The 17,203-nt window shown below is 42.6% G+C and overlaps 1 protein-coding gene across 27 annotated transcripts in view; it reads right to left on the reverse strand.

Annotated features, from left to right (window-relative positions):
- Window positions 1-17,203, reverse strand: part of KDM4C (lysine demethylase 4C) — a 404,595-nt gene that overhangs the window by 385,387 nt on the left and 2,005 nt on the right. For 2 of the 27 annotated variants that reach the window (XM_063787990.1, XM_063787986.1), the window contains exon 1: window positions 10,432-10,551. The exons of 24 other annotated variants lie outside the window; for them this stretch is intronic. The gene's annotated coding sequence lies outside the window, so the exon portion shown is untranslated. Of the gene's footprint in view, window positions 1-3,531; window positions 3,654-10,431; window positions 10,552-17,203 lie in introns of those variants that run through there. One more of the 27 variants, XM_063787985.1, reaches the window with a different exon arrangement.

Here is a 17,203-nt window from a genome sequence, read left to right on the forward strand (position 1 = left end):
GAGGCAGAGGTTGCAGTAAGCCGAGATCGTGCCACTGCACTCCAGCCTCGCAACAGCGCAAGACTCCATCTCAAAAAAGCAAAGAAAGATGTGTTGAGCTGGGCATGGTGGCATACACCTGTAAAGCCTGTAGTTCCAGCTACCCAAAAGGCTGAGGCAGGAGAATACCCAGAGCCCAGGAGTTCGAGGCTTCAGAGAGCTATGATCGCACCACTACATTCTAGACCAGGAGACACAGTGAGGCCTCCATCTCTAAAAATAAAAAAAGAGAAAGGTGTGTTATCCTTCTATGGGATACACGGAACACACAAAAATAATTTTTAATTGTTCATGTATCAAAAGTAACAATGGTTCTCAACCAGGGGTGATTTTGTATCCTTGGAGACATTGGCAATGCCTGGAGACATTTTTGTCACAAGAGGAAGAGTTCAAGTTGCATCTAATGGGTAGATGCTGTTAAACATAAAAAAGTCCCCACAACAAGGAATTACCAAGCACCAAAACATCAGCAGTGCAACTGTTTAAAAACCATTTGCGGCTGGGCGCAGTGGCTCATGCTGTAATCCCAACACTTTGGGAGGCCAAGGCAGGCGGATCACCTGAGGTCAGGAGTTCAAGACCAGCCTGACCAACATGGAGAAACCCCGTCTCTACTAAAAATGCAAAATTAGCCAGGCGTGGTGGCCCATGTCTGTAATCCCAGCTACTCCGGAGGCTGAGGCAGAAGAATTGCTTGAACCTGGGTGGTGGAGGCTGCAGTGAGCCGAGATTGTGCCATTGCACTCCAGCCTGGGCAATAAGAACGAAACTCCATCTCAAAAAAAAAAAAAAAACCATTTGCTAGGGCCTCAAGAAATTCTAGCAAAAGTTCAACAATAGACATGTACAATAATGTTCATTACAGCATTTTCGTAAGAAATAAAAACTGAAAACTCAAAAGTCAATCTACAAGAAAATAAGGAAATGAATCACAATATATTCACCCGATGGAACTACACAGCAGTGAAAATTAACAAATCTTAGCTACTCCCAGGAATATGGATGAATCACCAAGCGGGATGGCTCACGCCTGTAATCCCAGCACTTTGGGAGGCCGAGGCAGGCTGATCACTTGAGGTGAGGAGTTCGAGACCAGCCTGGCCAAGATGGTGAAACCCCATCTCTACTAAAAATACAAAAATTTGCTGGGTATAGTGGCACATGCCTGTAATCCCAGCTACTCGGGAGGCTGAGACAGAAGACTTGCTGGAGTCCGGGAGGCGGAGGTTGCAGTGAGACAAGATTGTGCCACTGCACTTGCACTCTGACCTGGACAACAGAGAGAGACTCCATCTCAAAAAAAGAAAATAAATACGGATGAATCTCAGAAAGCCTTGAACTAACCAAAGCGTAAGTCCATTTTCACAAATCTAAAAATTAAATTTAATCTACTCTTTAAGGATAAATGCATAAAAGACAAATCCATTTTTTTAAAGCAAGGGCATATGGAACAGAAAAATCAGGACATGGTTGCCAAGGAGAGAAGATGGATGAGATAGAAGAGAAACATACAGTGATATCTGGGTGAATTCATAGAACTATACCATGTCTTTTGCACGCCCCAAGTATCATATAAAACCTTTTTTAGTATGAAACAATCAATATAGGTAATATATTTCTATAAATATCTGCAAGAAAATGTTTTAATTCTATGTTACAACTTTTTTTTTAAACACTCTGTCACCCATGCTGGAGTGCAGTAGCACAGTCTCAGCTTACTGCAATCTCCACCTCCCAGGTTCAAGTGATTCTCCTGCCTCAGCCTCCCAAGTAGCTGGGATTACGGGTGTGTGCCACCACACCTGGCTAATTTTTGTATTTTTAGTAGAGACAGGGTCTCGCCATTTTGCCCAGCCTGGTCTCAAACTTCTGGGCTCAAGTGATTCACCCACCTCGGCCTCCCAAAGTGCTGGGATTACAGGCATGAGCCACCACGCCCAGCGTAAAACTGTTCTTTAAGAAATCCCTCTGTATGTCAAGCAATTACTCTTGAGTTTTTAAATTTGACAGTTCCATATGTTTGTATATTACCTAAAGGAAGACAAACCTGCATGCCTGGTGAAGGACTGTGAACCCAACAGAGGACTGTAGACTGTTTTTTCATTGTATTTTGTTACATTAATTTAAATGTCTAGGGTGGCCAGGCACGGTGGCTCACACCTGTAATCCCAGCACTTTGGGAGGCTGAGGCAGGTGGATCACTTGAGGTCAGGAGTTCGAAACCAGCCTGACCAGTATGGTGAAACCCCGTCTCTACTAAAAGTACAAAAATTAACCAGGTGTAGTGGCATGCGCCTGTAGTCCCAGCTACTCAAGAGGCTGAGAAAGGAGAATTGCTTGAACTCGGGAGGCGGAGTTTGCAGTGAGACTCCATCTCAAAAATAAATAAACAAATAAATAATAAAAATAAATAAAATAAATGCCTAGGGTTTGTTTATGCATTTGGATCCAAGCCCTTAAAATGGAAATAACTTGCCTAGGTCTCTTCCTCCAATCTTACTGTATTATACAACCAGTAACACATCTACAAATACCTATACTTTTTTTTTTTTTTTTGAGACAGAGTCTCACTCTGTCGCCCAGGCTGGAGTGCCATGGTGCGATCTTGACTCACTGCAACCTCCGTCTCCTGGGTTCAAGCAATTCTCCTGCCTCAGCGACCTGAGCAGCTGGGATTATAAGCGTGCGCTAACACACCCAGCTAATTTTTGTATTTTTAGTCGAAACAAGATTTCACCATGTTGATCAGGCTGGTCTCGAACTCCTAGCCTAAGTGATCCGCCCGTCTCAGCCTCCCAAAGTGCTGGGATTACAGGCATGAGCCACCACGCCTGGCCTATGAATACCTATACAAATTAAACTGACAGATTAAATGGACAATCAAGCGTAGCTCATTTGGTAAAACACCTTTAACTTTTAAATAATCATAAACTATAACATCAACAATGACACTGGCATTAAATAAATAATTTGTCTAAAGTATCTGCTTTCGTTTTTTAAAAAATGGTAATTTATGGTAGCATTTGCACATTGTGGCTGGGCACAGCCTGTAATTCCAGCACAACGGGAGGCTGAGGCAGGAGGATCGCTTAAGTTCAGGAGTTCGAGATGAGGCTGGGCAATATAGGGAGACCCTGTCTCTCCAAAAAAAATTTTAAAATTAGCCAGGTGTAGTAGTGTGCACCTTTAATCCCAGTTACTCAGGAGGCTGAGGCAGCAGGATCACTTGAGTCTGGGAGGTCGAGGCTGCAGTGAGCCATGATCTCACCACTCCACTCTAGCCTGAGTGACAGAGTGAGACCTTGTCAAAAAAAAAAAAAAAGAAAAAGAAAAGCCAGGCACTGTGGCTCACACCTGTAATCCTAGCACTTGGGGAGGCCGAGGCGGGTGGATCACCTGCGGTCAAGAGTTCAGGACCAGCCTGGCCAACATGGTGAAACCCCATTTCTACTAAAAATACAAAAATTGGCCAGACATGGGGGTGGCACGCACCTGTAATCCCAGCTACTCAGGAGGCTGAGGCAGGAGAACCGCTTGAATCCGGGGGGCAGAGGCTGCAGTGAGCTAAGATGGCGCCACTTCACTCCAGCATGGGTGAAAGAACGAAACTCCGTCTCAAAAAAAAAAAAAAAAAAAAAGTAAAAGAAAAAAAATGAAAGAAAATAATTTGTGCCAGGCGCAGTGGCTCACACCTGTAATCCCAGCACTTTGGGAGGCCGAGGTGGACAGATCACCTGAGGTCAGGAGTTCAAGACCAGCCTGACCAACATGGATAAACCCTGTCTCTACTAAAAATACAAAATTAACCAGGCATGGTGGTGCATGCCTGTAATCCCAGCTACTTGGGAGAATGAGGCAGGAGAATCGCTTGAACGCGGGAGGCGGAGGTTGCGGTGAGCCAAGATCGTGCCATTGCACTCCAGCCTGGGCAACAAGAGCAAGACGCCGTCTCAAAAAAAAAAAAAAAGACCAGTCTGGCCAACATGGTGAAACCCCGTCTCTACTAAAATACAAAAATTAGCCGGGCATGGTGGCAGGCACCTGTAATCCCAGCTACTCAGGAGGCTGACGCAGGAGAATTGCTTGAACCCAGGAGGCGGAGGTTGCAGTGAGCCGAGATCGCGCCACTGCACTCCAGCCTGGGCAACAGAGTGAGACTCTGTCTCAAAAAAAAAAGAAAAACAGACCGTTCTCCTAAGAATATTAATTTAGAAACCTAACTCATTTACTTTCTAAATCCTTATTTTTATTTAACTGGATTGATAAAGGGAGAAGGCAGCCAAACAAGGCCATTCCAACAGTTTCCAAAATTTGCATTTCACAGGATTGTTAAATTCACACTAAAAGCCTGCTGGGCTTGCACTGTCTCCCTCAGGGGGGCTGGAATGGGGAGAGGCTTCCCAACACCTGCAAGAGCTACCTGAGTCTCCCAGGTAAGTCACAACCCCTTAGGCCTGCTGTGGCTTCCTGGCAACTACCATGCAGGTCGCCCACTGAGGCCCTCCAGCATTCAGCCTGGGCAGCAAGCCCCTCACCAACTACTGGACTGTACTGCCCCTGCACCCACCTGTTGCCCGGACCATCGCTTTCCAGCAATTCTACATTGTGACTTTTATGAGATTATCCAGTCTATTTAGTCCTATCAGAAGGACTCATGGGAGGCCATGTAGACTACTCATTCTTAGTTTCAAACATAAAAACTAAGCCTTAAATTTGAAATACTGGCCGGGTGCAGTGGCTCACACCTGTAAACCCAGCACTTTGGGAGGCCAAGGCAGGTGGATAACCTGAGGTCGGGAGTTCGAGACCGGCCTGACCAACATGGAGAAACCCCGTCTCTACTAAAAATACAAAATTAGCCGGGCATGGTGGCGCATGCCTGTAATCCAAGCCAGTCGGGAGGCTGAGGCAGGAGAATCACTTGAACCCAGGAGGCAGAGGTTACAATGGGCTGAGATCGTAACATTGCACTCCAGCCTGGGCGACAGAGCAAGACTCTGTCTCAAAAAATAAATAAATTTAAAAAATTGAAATACTTAGAAAACATATTTCAAGACAATTTAATACGCAAACTTTCCAATTATTCCTAAAGATTCACAATCAGGCCAGGTGCAGTGGCTCACATCTGTAATCCTAGCACTTTGGGGGGAGGCCAAGGCAAGAGGATCACTTGAGCTCAGGAGTTTGAGACCAGCCTGGGCAACTTGGAGACACCTCATCTCTTAAAAAAAAAAAAAAAAAAAAAAAGATTCACAGTCGGGCGCAGTGGCTCACGCCTGTAATCCCAGCACTTTGGGAGGCTAAGGCGGGTGGATCACGAGGTCAGGAGTTTGAGACCAGCTTGGCCAATATGGTGAAACCCCGTCTCTACCAAAAATACAAAAATTAGCTGGGAGTGGTGGCATGCACCTGTAGTCCCAGCTACTCTGGAGGCTGAGGCAGAAGAATCGCTTGAACCGGGGAGGCAGAGGTTGCAGTGAGCCAAGATTGCGCCACTGCACTCCAGCCTGGGCGACAGAGCGAGATTCCATCTCAAAAGGAAAAAAAAAAAAAAAAAAAGGATCAAAATCGCAAAAACCATATACGATACCGGCTATATTGAAAAAAAAAAAAAAAAGAGGTTGAAAAACATCAAACACAATAATATGACAATCCTTGCTTTTTTCATTAATAATGAATGCAAGAAATACTATTTTAGAGAATTATGGCAATTTGCACATTTTTTGTTAACTACCTGTCAAAAAAAAAAACAAACTTGAGGGAAATGAATGTGATGTATTATCATGCCATATGCAATCTGTGACACTGAAACTTGGAAAAGTATTTGTTGATCATGTATTCCCTCAATCCTGATACCAATACACAGCTTCCTTGACATGAAATACACAGATATTGACATGTATTTTTAATATCTACAAAATGAAATAGGAAACTATAAATCCAAATTGATAAGTTGACAGCTTGACAAGTTTAATTTCCCCAAAGTCTCAAATATTTAACCAACTTATAATAAAATTAAATACAATCATGATATAAGCACAAAGTCAAGTCATAGTCTGTTACTCAACATTTTTCCTTGATTTACAACACACGGGGTTTTTTGTTTTTTTTTTTTTGGTGTTTTTTGTTTGTTTGTTTTGTTTTTCCTTTTTGAGATGGAGTTTCACTCTCGTTGCCCAGGCTAGAGTGCAATGGCACAATCTCAGCTCACTGCAACCTCCACCACCCAGGATCAAGCGATTCTCCTGCCTCAGCCTCCCAAGTACCTGGGGTTACAGGCATGCCCCACCATGCCCGGCTAATTTTTGTATTACTAGCAGAGAGGGTTTCCTCATGTAGGCCAGGCTGGTCTCAAACTCCTGATCTCAGGTGATCCACCCGCCTCAACCTCCCAAAGTGCTGTGATTATAGGCATGAGCCACCGGGCACGGCGTAACACATGGTTTTAATAAATACATGACCAAAACCCTCATTAATGTTCACAAAAATAAATTCTATCTAGACTACATTTTGTCTAATTCATAATTTTTCTTTGTTGTTAAATAGCAAAACAAATGTGTCCATTGACCCTTTCTCCATGTGCTTGCTCTTGGAGCAGGAGGCATTGTCCATCTACACAAACTCCTTCAGTAGCATGATACTGAGATCTATCCTCATTGACAACTCTTTGAGTACTGACATCTTATTAAAAAGAACCTTCTTATAAAAAAAAAGTCTTGCATTTGCTTGGTTCTTTACTGTGCTTTAACATATGTTACTTCATTTTCATTCTTAAAAGTTCTCTGTGATGTTAGCAGGCTGTGATTATTCCCATCTGAGAAATGATGAAACCAAGACTTAGAAATGGAAATACATTTTCTAAGGTCAAACAGCAAATAGGTGCAATGAACTGACTCCAAGTTTTGTATCCCGGACCCAGATCCCAAATATAACTGACCTCTTTGCTAGGCTCTCCAGCTGCCAAAAAAGAAAAGAGAAGAGAAGAAAAAAAGAAAAAAGATCACACCAAAGCCCACTAAATAAGGAACAAATCTTCTCTCCACTAGATAAAGAATTCTGATCAATTTTTAAGAAATGTATGACATGTTATTTAAGATGTTCCAGATTGCATGGAAAAAAAAAAACAGCAAGGTTAGAAATCCTTTCTTAAGAAGCCTAAAATGAGTAACAAAACTTAAAAACGACCCAAGAAAACTGCAAACCAGCTTCATTTAAGAGTATTGATGAAAATTTCCTTTTTTAAAATGAACAAACTCCAGGCCAGGTGTAGTGGCTCACGCTTGTAATCCCAGCACTTTGGGAGGCTGAGGTGGGTGGATCATTTGAGGTCAGGAGTTCGAGACCAGCCTGGCCAACATGGTGAAACCCCACCTCTACTAAAAATACAAAAATTACCCGGGTGTGGTGGGGGGCACCTGTAGTCCCACTTACTCGGGAGGCTGAGGCAGGAGAATCACTTGAACCCGGGAGGTGGAGGTTGCAGTGAGCAGAGATTGCATCACTGCACTCCAGCCTGGGCAACAGAGTGAAACTCCATCTTTAAAAAAAAAAGAAAGAAAAACAAAAAGTGCCAAGATCATGAAAATCAAGACCATGAAGATCAAGGAAAAAAAAAATCAAGATCATGAAAATCCTTCTCAAATCCATATTTGAGATTGAAGGATGCTTAAAAGACCTACAACAAGAATACATATTGCACAATTCTGGACTGGATACTTTTGCTATGAAGAACATTAATTACTATAACAAATAGTGAAATATGAAGAATCTAAAAATTAGATGATAGTAATGTATCAGTGTTAATTTCCTGATTTTGATGGATATACTGCAGTTATGGAGAAAAATGTAGGAAATACACATTGAGTTACTGAGGAGTGAGGGAGCATGAAGAAACCATTTGTGTAAAAAATGTAAACACACACATAAATTTATATAGAATATCTCTAAAATTCCCTAAAAGGAAAGTCCAACAGGTTAAAAAAAAAAAAAGAATCCTGTTCAGCACTACCCATCAGCTGGGGCCTACCTGTCACCAAAAACTATGTGATCATTTATGTGCTTTCCCAGGGACCAAGATTTTCTAGAAAGAGCCCTAATGAGAAGACACAAGCATTTCAGATCCAGATTCTAGTTCTTCTTGCCAGTTTAATTAGGGAACCACACTGAAGACATTAGTCTTCCAATGCCTGATACTCTCGGTCGACTGAAAAAGTTCATATTCCCTAAAAGGGAATTTTAGACAGAAGGGAACTAGCTGTCTAAAGGCTAAAAGTGAGAACCATGTACACATTTTACCCTTTAATACCTTCTAAATTTTATATCTTGTTACATACCTTGTATTGCCTATTTGAAAATAATAAAAGAAATATTATGTGTGTATATATAATACAAACTTAGAAAAATAAATAAAATTATCCAAAAAAAAAGGAAAATGATTTTACCTATCTCAGGGCCAGATTCTTCCTGCTAATGAAAGCTGCCTGAATATTATAGACTGAGAGGTATCACTTTATGTGCCCAAATTTTAGGGAAGGATTCCTTTTTGAAAGTTAAATAGATGGCCAGATGGCCGGGCACAGCAGCTCACGCCTGTAATCCCAGCACTTTGGAAGGCTGAAGCGGACGGATCACCTGAGGTCAGGACTTCAAGACCAGCCTGGACAACATGGCAAAACCCCATCTCTACTAAAAACGGCAAAACCCTATCTGTACTAAAAACACAAAAATTAGCCAGGCATGGTGGCAGGTGCCTGTAGTCCCAGCTACTCGGGAGACTAAGGCAGAAGAATCGCTTGAACCTGGGAGGCAGAGGTTGCAGTGAGCCGAGATCATGCCATTGCACTGCATCCTAGGTGACAGATCAAGACACCGTCTCAAAAAAAAAGGGGGCCGTGCATGGTGGCTCACGCCTGTAATCCCAACACTTTGGGAGGCTGAGGCAGGCGGATCACAAGGTCAGGAGTTCGAGACCATCCTGCCGAACGTGGTGAAACCCCGTCTCTACTAAAAACACAAAAAAATTAGCCGGGCGTGAGGTGAGGGGTGCCTGTAGTCCCAGCTACTCGGGAGGCTGAGGCAGGAGAATGGCGTGAACCCAGGAGGCGGAGCTTGCAGTGAGCTGAGATCGCGCCACTGCACTCCAGCCTGGGCGACACAGCGAGACTCCATCTCAAAAAATAAAAAAAAAAGCAAAAAAGAAAGTTAAATAGATAAAAAACAAAATGAGATAAACTACCTGCAAAAAAAACACTTCAGTTCACCCACTCAAAGGGATGCCTGTGACCATTCAAAGTATCTGATGGACTCTCAGAACAGAACAGAATCAACAATATACTAATGATCAGACAAAGCCTGTCCTGAGGACTGGAATTTAAACAAACATCTGGTACAAAAAACGAATGCAAAGATGGAGGTAAAAAGGGAGCCAAATGAAGGAATTTATCTGCTTCTTTAACCTTATTCAACAAGAGAAAACGTACTGGCAGAGAAGAATGTTCTGATAAGCAGAGGTGAATGCTCAAGGGTCAGGGAAGCCCAGCAGGTTAAAAAAAAAAAAAAATCCTGTTCAGCACTACCCATCAGCTGGGGCCTACCTGTCACCAAAAACTATGTGATCATTTATGTGCTTTCCCAGGGACCGAGACTTTCTAGAAAGAGCCCTAATGAGCAGACACAAGCATTTCAGATCCAGATTCTGGTTCTTCTTGCCAGTTTAATTAGGGAACCACACTGAAGACATTAGTCTCCCAATGCCTGACACTCTCGGTCGACTGAAAAAGTTCATATTTCTAAATGTACAATGCTAAAAATGGAAGCAGGACTATGAACTCCACTAAAATGTCCCACACAGAGACCCCCACTAAAGGGGGCCAACGGTCCTAAGTCTGACATTTCTAACTTCAAAAATTTTCCCATTCTTTCCCAGTAAACAGCAAATCAATACTTGAAATTATAGCTTTTTGTACGATTATCATACATAAGTTGAGCATCTCAAACCAAAAATCTGAAATACTCCAAAATCTGCAAGTTTCGAGGGCAAACATGACACTCAAAGTAAATGCTCATTTCAGATTTCAAATTCTCAGATTACAGATGCTCAGTTGTAACTATAGCATCTGTAATGTATAGTAAAATGCAATATTCCCAAATCTGAAAAAAATATAAAATTCATGTATTTCAGATAAGGAATACTCAACCTATAAAATATATTTTCATATATTTTAAAATATTTACTCTGCCAAGCACAGTGGCTATTGCCTGTAATCCCAGCACTTTGGGAGGCTGAGGTGGGCGGATCACCTGAGGTCAGGAGTTAGTGACCAGCCTGGCCAACATGGTGAAACCCCATCTCTACTAAAAGCACAAAAATTAGCCTGGTGCGGTGGCACACACCTGTAGTCCCAGCTACTCGGGAGACTGAGGCAGGGGAATAGCTTGAACCCAGGAGGTGAAGGTTGCAGTGAGCCGAGATCACACCACTGCACTCCAGCCTGGGTGACAGAGAAAGACTCCATCCCCCTGCAAAAAAAAGAAAAAGAAAATAGAGTACAGCACAGTTGATAAAGTTTTGTGAAACTTTTGTTTCAATTTTATATATTTATGTGTGTTGGGTCATGATGGGTAAGATGTATTTCCCAATGCTTGTCCTGGTTTTACAGTTTCTTCATTTTTGCATATATGTAAAAGTCATTAATTTGCACAATAAATGTTCGCTGAGCACCTATACTATAGTGCTAGTGAGGGAACAGTGTGCTATATAGAATAGAAGGAAATAAAAATACTTGGTCTCTGCCCTTGTAGAATCTTTACGGTGTAGAAACAATCAAATAATCACAAAAATATACAATTATAAACCACTAAGTGTTAGGGAAAAATACAGGGAATTAAGACAGCTCATCATTAGGGAAGCTGATTTAATCAGAGAAGAGAAATGAGTAACAGGTCAGGTTTCTCTGAAGAAGTACTTTCAAGTAGAGATCAGAAAGATGTATGAAAAGGGGGAAAATGAGAGGAGAAATTAGTCAGGCAAAAAACAGCACATTCAGGAAGGCTGTATACAGTTTGAAGAAAAGAAAAGCCAATAGGTAGAGAGAACATGAAAAACCATCTAGATAAGACATGGGTGGAGCTTGGGGTAGAAAGAGATATGGCAGGAATTTTAAATATCCTGAGGCCTATGAGAACAATCCAATAAGGCAATAGGCCTTAAAGATCATGCTGGAAAGAGACTGGAGGGAGGCTGGGAGTGAATGGTAGGATAATGCACTGGAGGTGGAGACAAGCGGATTGATCCCCACAATATTATTCCTGAAGCAGAAGTGACAAGGTGTAAGTGATACTTTGGAAGTGAGGGCTCAGGAACCATGAAGTGTTGGATAACTCATAATGAAATGAGTGAGCGATGAAATGAGATGAGATGCAGGAGAAATTCCAGAGAAGCAGAGCTGAGAGGAAAGATCAGAGTTACATTTGTTATAGTTAACAAGTAGAGATGCCAAATTAATACCTGGAACTGGATGGAGATATAAAAAAAGAAGTCATTAGCACAAAGGCTTTGATGACTCATCATTGTGCTCCTTAAATATCCACCCATAGTAATATACAATATAAACCCAGAAGAATCCAGAATAAATTTGAGGCTTTATGCAGTAGCAGTTCATAAATACCATAGTAGCTGAAATACCATGTGTATCTGAACAGTATACAGTGCAACAGTTAACTAAACATTCACACTCTTAAAATAATCCACTTCCATGAAATCATAGGGAATCCAGTCTATTGTGTTCACTGCTGTCCACATCTGACACAGTGTATGGCACATAGTACAAGTTAATCTACTCAAGAAATGTATCCACTACTATGCAAAATAAACCACCCATCAAAAATAAAAGAAACAGTACAAATAATGAGCAACTGTGCAAGGGAAATCTTTGTACTATGAAACATACAAATGAACCAATTAGGACATTTTTCAAGGAAAAAGGGAAAAGAGTTATTTAGCACTTAAGTGCTCATACCCTAATAGTCTATATTCTGTTCTATGCTACATATATCTAATGCTATATTCTGTTCTCTAATAATCAGCTGAATTTCAACATCAGAAATTCCAACTGGGCAGCCTATTGTAAGTACTCCTACCATTCTCTAGAAATCTCTGAGTAATACAAGCAACAACTAAAATGTAATAAAAGCTTGATGCTGAAACTATAACAAAATCTCATCTAAGTTATTAAAACAAAACAAAAACTGTTAAAAGTGTATTCTGGCTGGGAGCGGTGGCTCATTCCTGTAATCCCAGCACTTTGGGAGGCCGAGGCGGATGGATCACCTGAGGTTGGGAGTTCGAGACCAGCCTAACCAACACGGAGAAACCCTCCGTCTCTACTAAAAACACAAAATTAGCTGGGCGTGGTAGCGCAGGCCTGTAAGCCCAGCTACTCAGGAAGCTGAGGCAGGAGAATTGCTTAAAACTGGGAGGCGGAGGTTGTGGTGAGCCAAGATCGCTACATTGCACTCCAGCCTGGGCAACAAGAGCGAAACTCTATCTCAAAAAAAGAAAAAGTGCATTCTCCAACATGAAAAGGGCAATAACTGATTATTTTTCTTTTTCCTCTATCTTCTCCTGTTTCCCAGCTTTTCTAACAAACATGAATTTTTATTAACTTATTTTCCCTCTTCACAATGGTAACACTGATTCATAGGAGAAATTTTAGAAAATGCACATAAACACAAAGGAAACAAATTGCCCACAATTCCATCACCCAGAAGTTACTAACTACTGTCAATATTTTTGTGGGAACCTTTCTCTGGGCTTGCATGAGGGTAGGGAGGGAAGAGAGATACACAAGTAATGGCATGATTGCTTAAGACTATGAAGGAGACTACAGAATGCTGCTATGGCCAGTGTGCAGGATTGAGAGAACACTAACTTGAAGAAGTTGACAACTGAACTGAGCTTCCTGAAGAATGAGATGGAATCAATCAAAGAAGTGCAACTGGGGTAGCAGTCCAGGCACAGGGAACAACAGCATGGGCAGAGTACCAAGCCCATTCAGGGAACTAGGAAGAAAGATGAGTTTGGTAGGAAGGAGACTGGCTGGGCAGTCACACACAGAGCTGAGAGTTAGGACTTTTTCCCTAGAGAAAGCAGCCTTGAAGCAGGAGCAGGGGGGATAGGCTTCCTTAAAGGAATTATTCTGACTGTTAGTATGGGAAAAGGATTAGGCCCAGAAAGTGTGGATTTAGAAGATCGTAACCACGCCCCCACTACCCCCCATCCATCCCCCCCACCAGCGGAAGGGTAAGGAGGATGAGGAAGTAGGGAATCTTTAGAGGGTCGGGGAGTAAAAAAGACAATGACCTGGCCGGGTGTGGTGGCTCATGCCTGTAATCCCCCAGTAATTTGGGAGGCTGAGGGGGGTGGATCACCTGAGGTCAAGAATTCGAGGCCAGCCTGGCCAACATGGTGAAACCTCATCTCTACTAAAAATACAAAAATTACCTGGGCGTGATGGCAGGCGCCTGTAATTTCAGCCACTTGGGAGGCTGAGGCAGGAGAATCGCTTGAACCCAGGAGGTGGAGGTTGCAGTGAGCCAAAATCACACCACTGCACTCCAGCCTGGGCAACAAGGGCGAGACTCCATCTTAAAAAAAAAAAAAAGACAATGACCTAATATATTATATTATATATTATATAATATAAAGACAATGACCTAATATATATCGTATTTATATTATAAAATTATATTTTAGGCTCCACAAAATGGTCTACATTTGTAGCGATAAAAAAGATACTGTGACTTTAATTATGATACACCTCCTAAGAAATTCATAACAGAAATAGAGCTTGCAGGCCAAGCACAGTGGCTCACACCTGTAATCCCAGAACTGTGGGAGGCCAAGTCAGAAGGATCACTTGAGCCCAGAATTTTGAGACTAGCCTGAGCAACACACTGAGACCCCATCTCTACAAAAAGAAATTTTTTTAACTGAAAAAGAAAAGAAGGAACAATGAGAACACATGGACACAGGGAGGGGACACCACACACCAGGGCCTGTTGGGGGGTGGGGGGCTGGGGGAGGGATAGTGTTAGGAGAAATACCTTATGTAAATGACGAGTTGATCAGTGCAGCAAACCAACATGGCACATGTATACCTATGTAACGAACCTGCACGTTGCGCACATGTACCCTAGAACTTAAAGTATAATAAAAACAGAAAAATGGCCTGGCATAATGGCTCACACCTGTAATCCCAGCACTTTGGGAGGCCGAGGCAGGCGGATCACGAGGTCAGGAGATCGAGACCATCCTGGCCAACACGGTGAAACCCCATCTCTACTAAAAATACGAAAAAAATTAGTTGGGCGTGCCTGTAATCCCAGCTACTCGGGAGGCTGAGGAGAATCACTCCAGGGAGTCGAAGGTTGCAGTGAGCCGAGATCATGCCACTGCACTCCAGCCTGGGCGACAGAGGGAGACTCCATCTCAAAAAGAAAAAGAAAAAAGAGACAGAGGTTGGGGGAGAAGCATTAAATACTAATATTTAACAAAAGGGAACACACATTTTTCAGTAGATATTGAGCTTAATCGAAGTACAGAATGTACCTATCTTATCACTAAATATAGAGCAAATAAGTGAATATCAAGGGAATAACCATGAGCAGTATAAAGACTGTGCTAACAGGAACGGATGATCAGGCCAGGTGCAGTGGCTCACGCCTGTCATCCTAGCACTTTGGGAGGCTGGGGCAAGCGGACTGCTTGAGCCCGGGAGTTTCAGACCAGCCTGGGTACCATGGCAAGACCACAAAAATCAGCCAGGCATGATGGCATGTACCTGTAGTCCCACCTACTTGAGAGGCTGGGGCTGGTGGACTGCCAGAGCACAGGAGGCAGAGAGGTTACAGTGAGCTGAGACTGTGTCACTGCTGCACTCCAGCCTGGGCATCAGAGTTACACCCTGTCTCCAAAAAAAAAAAAGAACAGGATGATCTTAATACTGACATCCAGAGGCCAGGCACAGTGGTTCACACCTGTAATCCCAGCACTTTGGGAGTCCAAGGTGGGCGGATCACCTGAGGTCAGGAGTTCGAGACCAGCCTGAACAACATGGTGAAACCCTGTCTCTACAAAAATACAAAAACTAGCCAAGCATGATGGTGGGTGCCTGTAATCCCAGCTACTGGGTTGGCTGAGGCAGGAGAATCGCCTGAACCTGGGAGATAGAGGTTGCAGTGAGCCGAGATGGCGCCATTGGCACAGAGTGAGACTCCATGGACAACAGAGCGAGATTCCGTCTCAAAAAAAAAAAAAAAAAAGACATCCAGGAAAGGAAAACACAGCACTAACCATAGAATAAAGCCCCACTTTAGAGAACTGGAGAACTGAAGTTGGCAGTGGAGTAGGGAAAGATCAACAGGCCCCTTCAAGGCTTGAAAGAGTATCACCGGGCCAGGCACGGTGGCTCACGCCTGTAATCCCAGCACTTTGGGAGGCCGAGGTGGGCAGATCACGAGGTCAGGAGATCGAGACCATCCTGGCTAACACAGTGAAACCCCATCTCTACTAAAAAAAAAAAAAAAAAAAATTAGCCAGGCATGGTGGTGGGTGCCTGTAGTCCCAGCTATTCAGGAGGCTGAGGCAGGAGAATGGTGTGAACCCAGGAGGCGGAGCTTGCAGTGAGCAGAGATCGTGCCACTGCACTCCAGCCTGGGCAACAGAGGGAGACTTCGTCTCAAAAACATACATAAATAAATAAATAAATAAATAAGTAAAAAAGAGTATCACCCAAGACTAACTATTCCTCCTTACGCATGCAGTCATTCAACAGAAGATGTTTAACCTAGCAATTACATTATATATATATATATATATATATACCCAAGCGTAAAGAAAACACGCGTCCACACAAAAACTAGTTCACAAATATACATAGCATTACTCAGCCAAAAGCAGAGATAACACAAATGTCTACCAACTGATGAATAAACAAAATGTGATATATCCACAATAGAATTTTAGCCATTAAAAGGAATGAAGTACTGATACAGGCTGCAACATGAATGAACCTTAAAAAACATTATGCCAAGTGAAAGAAGTCACTCACAGAAGACCAGATAGTGTATTATTCCATGTATATAAAATGTCCAGAATAGTCAAATCTATTGAGACAGACAGCAGATTAGTGGTTGCCTAGGGACAGAAGGGGATAGAGTTGGAGGGAACTAGGCAATGACAGCTAATAGGAACAGAGCTTCTTTTGGGGATAAAAAAAATTCAAAAATTCATTGTGGTGATAGTTGCACAAGACTATTCATTTACTAAAACCTTTTATTTATTTATTTATTTATTTATTTGTATTTTTACTTTTTTTTTTTTTTGAGATGGAGTCTCAGTCTGTCACCCACGCTGGAGTGCAATGGTGCCATCTCGGCTCACGGCAACCTCCACCTCCATGATTTAAGTGAGTCTCCTGCCTCAGCTGGGATTACAGGCGCCCGCCACCATGCCTGGCTAATTTTTGAATTTTTAGTACAGACGAGGTTTCGCCATTTTGGCCAGGCTGGTCTTGAACTCCTGACCTCAGGTGATACACCCGCCTCGGCCTCCCAAAGTGTTGGGATTACAGGCAGGAGCCACGGCGCCGGGTCTGATTTTCAACTTTAGAAAAGCAACTGACTAAAGTCTGTTAATAAAAAGAAATAAGTCTTCGGTTTAAATTGTACTGTATTACCAAGTTTGCGGGATACTGTAAAGCTTATGTGAAAACTTTTCATAACACTGAAATTGGGAGAAAAAGGACCTAAAAAACCCGAACAACCGTGTAATCCGTTCCAAAACAAACTATGGGCGGGTTGCGCGGAGGCCAGCAAGGTAAGAAAACAAGCGATAATCGCAAAGCAGAGCCGACTGCTTCCTAATAAAAAATGGACCTTTAAAAATTAAAACCACTAGTTTTCAACCACAACACTTCGAAATGAGAATATTAGTCACCGTTGCCATAGAAACAGTAATGCCAAGCTGCCCGGAATTTAAACATTTTTTTAAATACCGCAAACTGAAATGGGTGAAAATAGGGCAGAGTTTAGTGTGAACCTAAGTGGCCGGAACCTACTAGTAACTTTCACCGGGATAAAAGTGACTCTGCTTTTCTAACCTACA

Source organism: Pan troglodytes, chromosome 11, assembly GCF_028858775.2.
Source record: "Pan troglodytes isolate AG18354 chromosome 11, NHGRI_mPanTro3-v2.0_pri, whole genome shotgun sequence".
NCBI lineage: Eukaryota > Metazoa > Chordata > Mammalia > Primates > Hominidae > Pan > Pan troglodytes.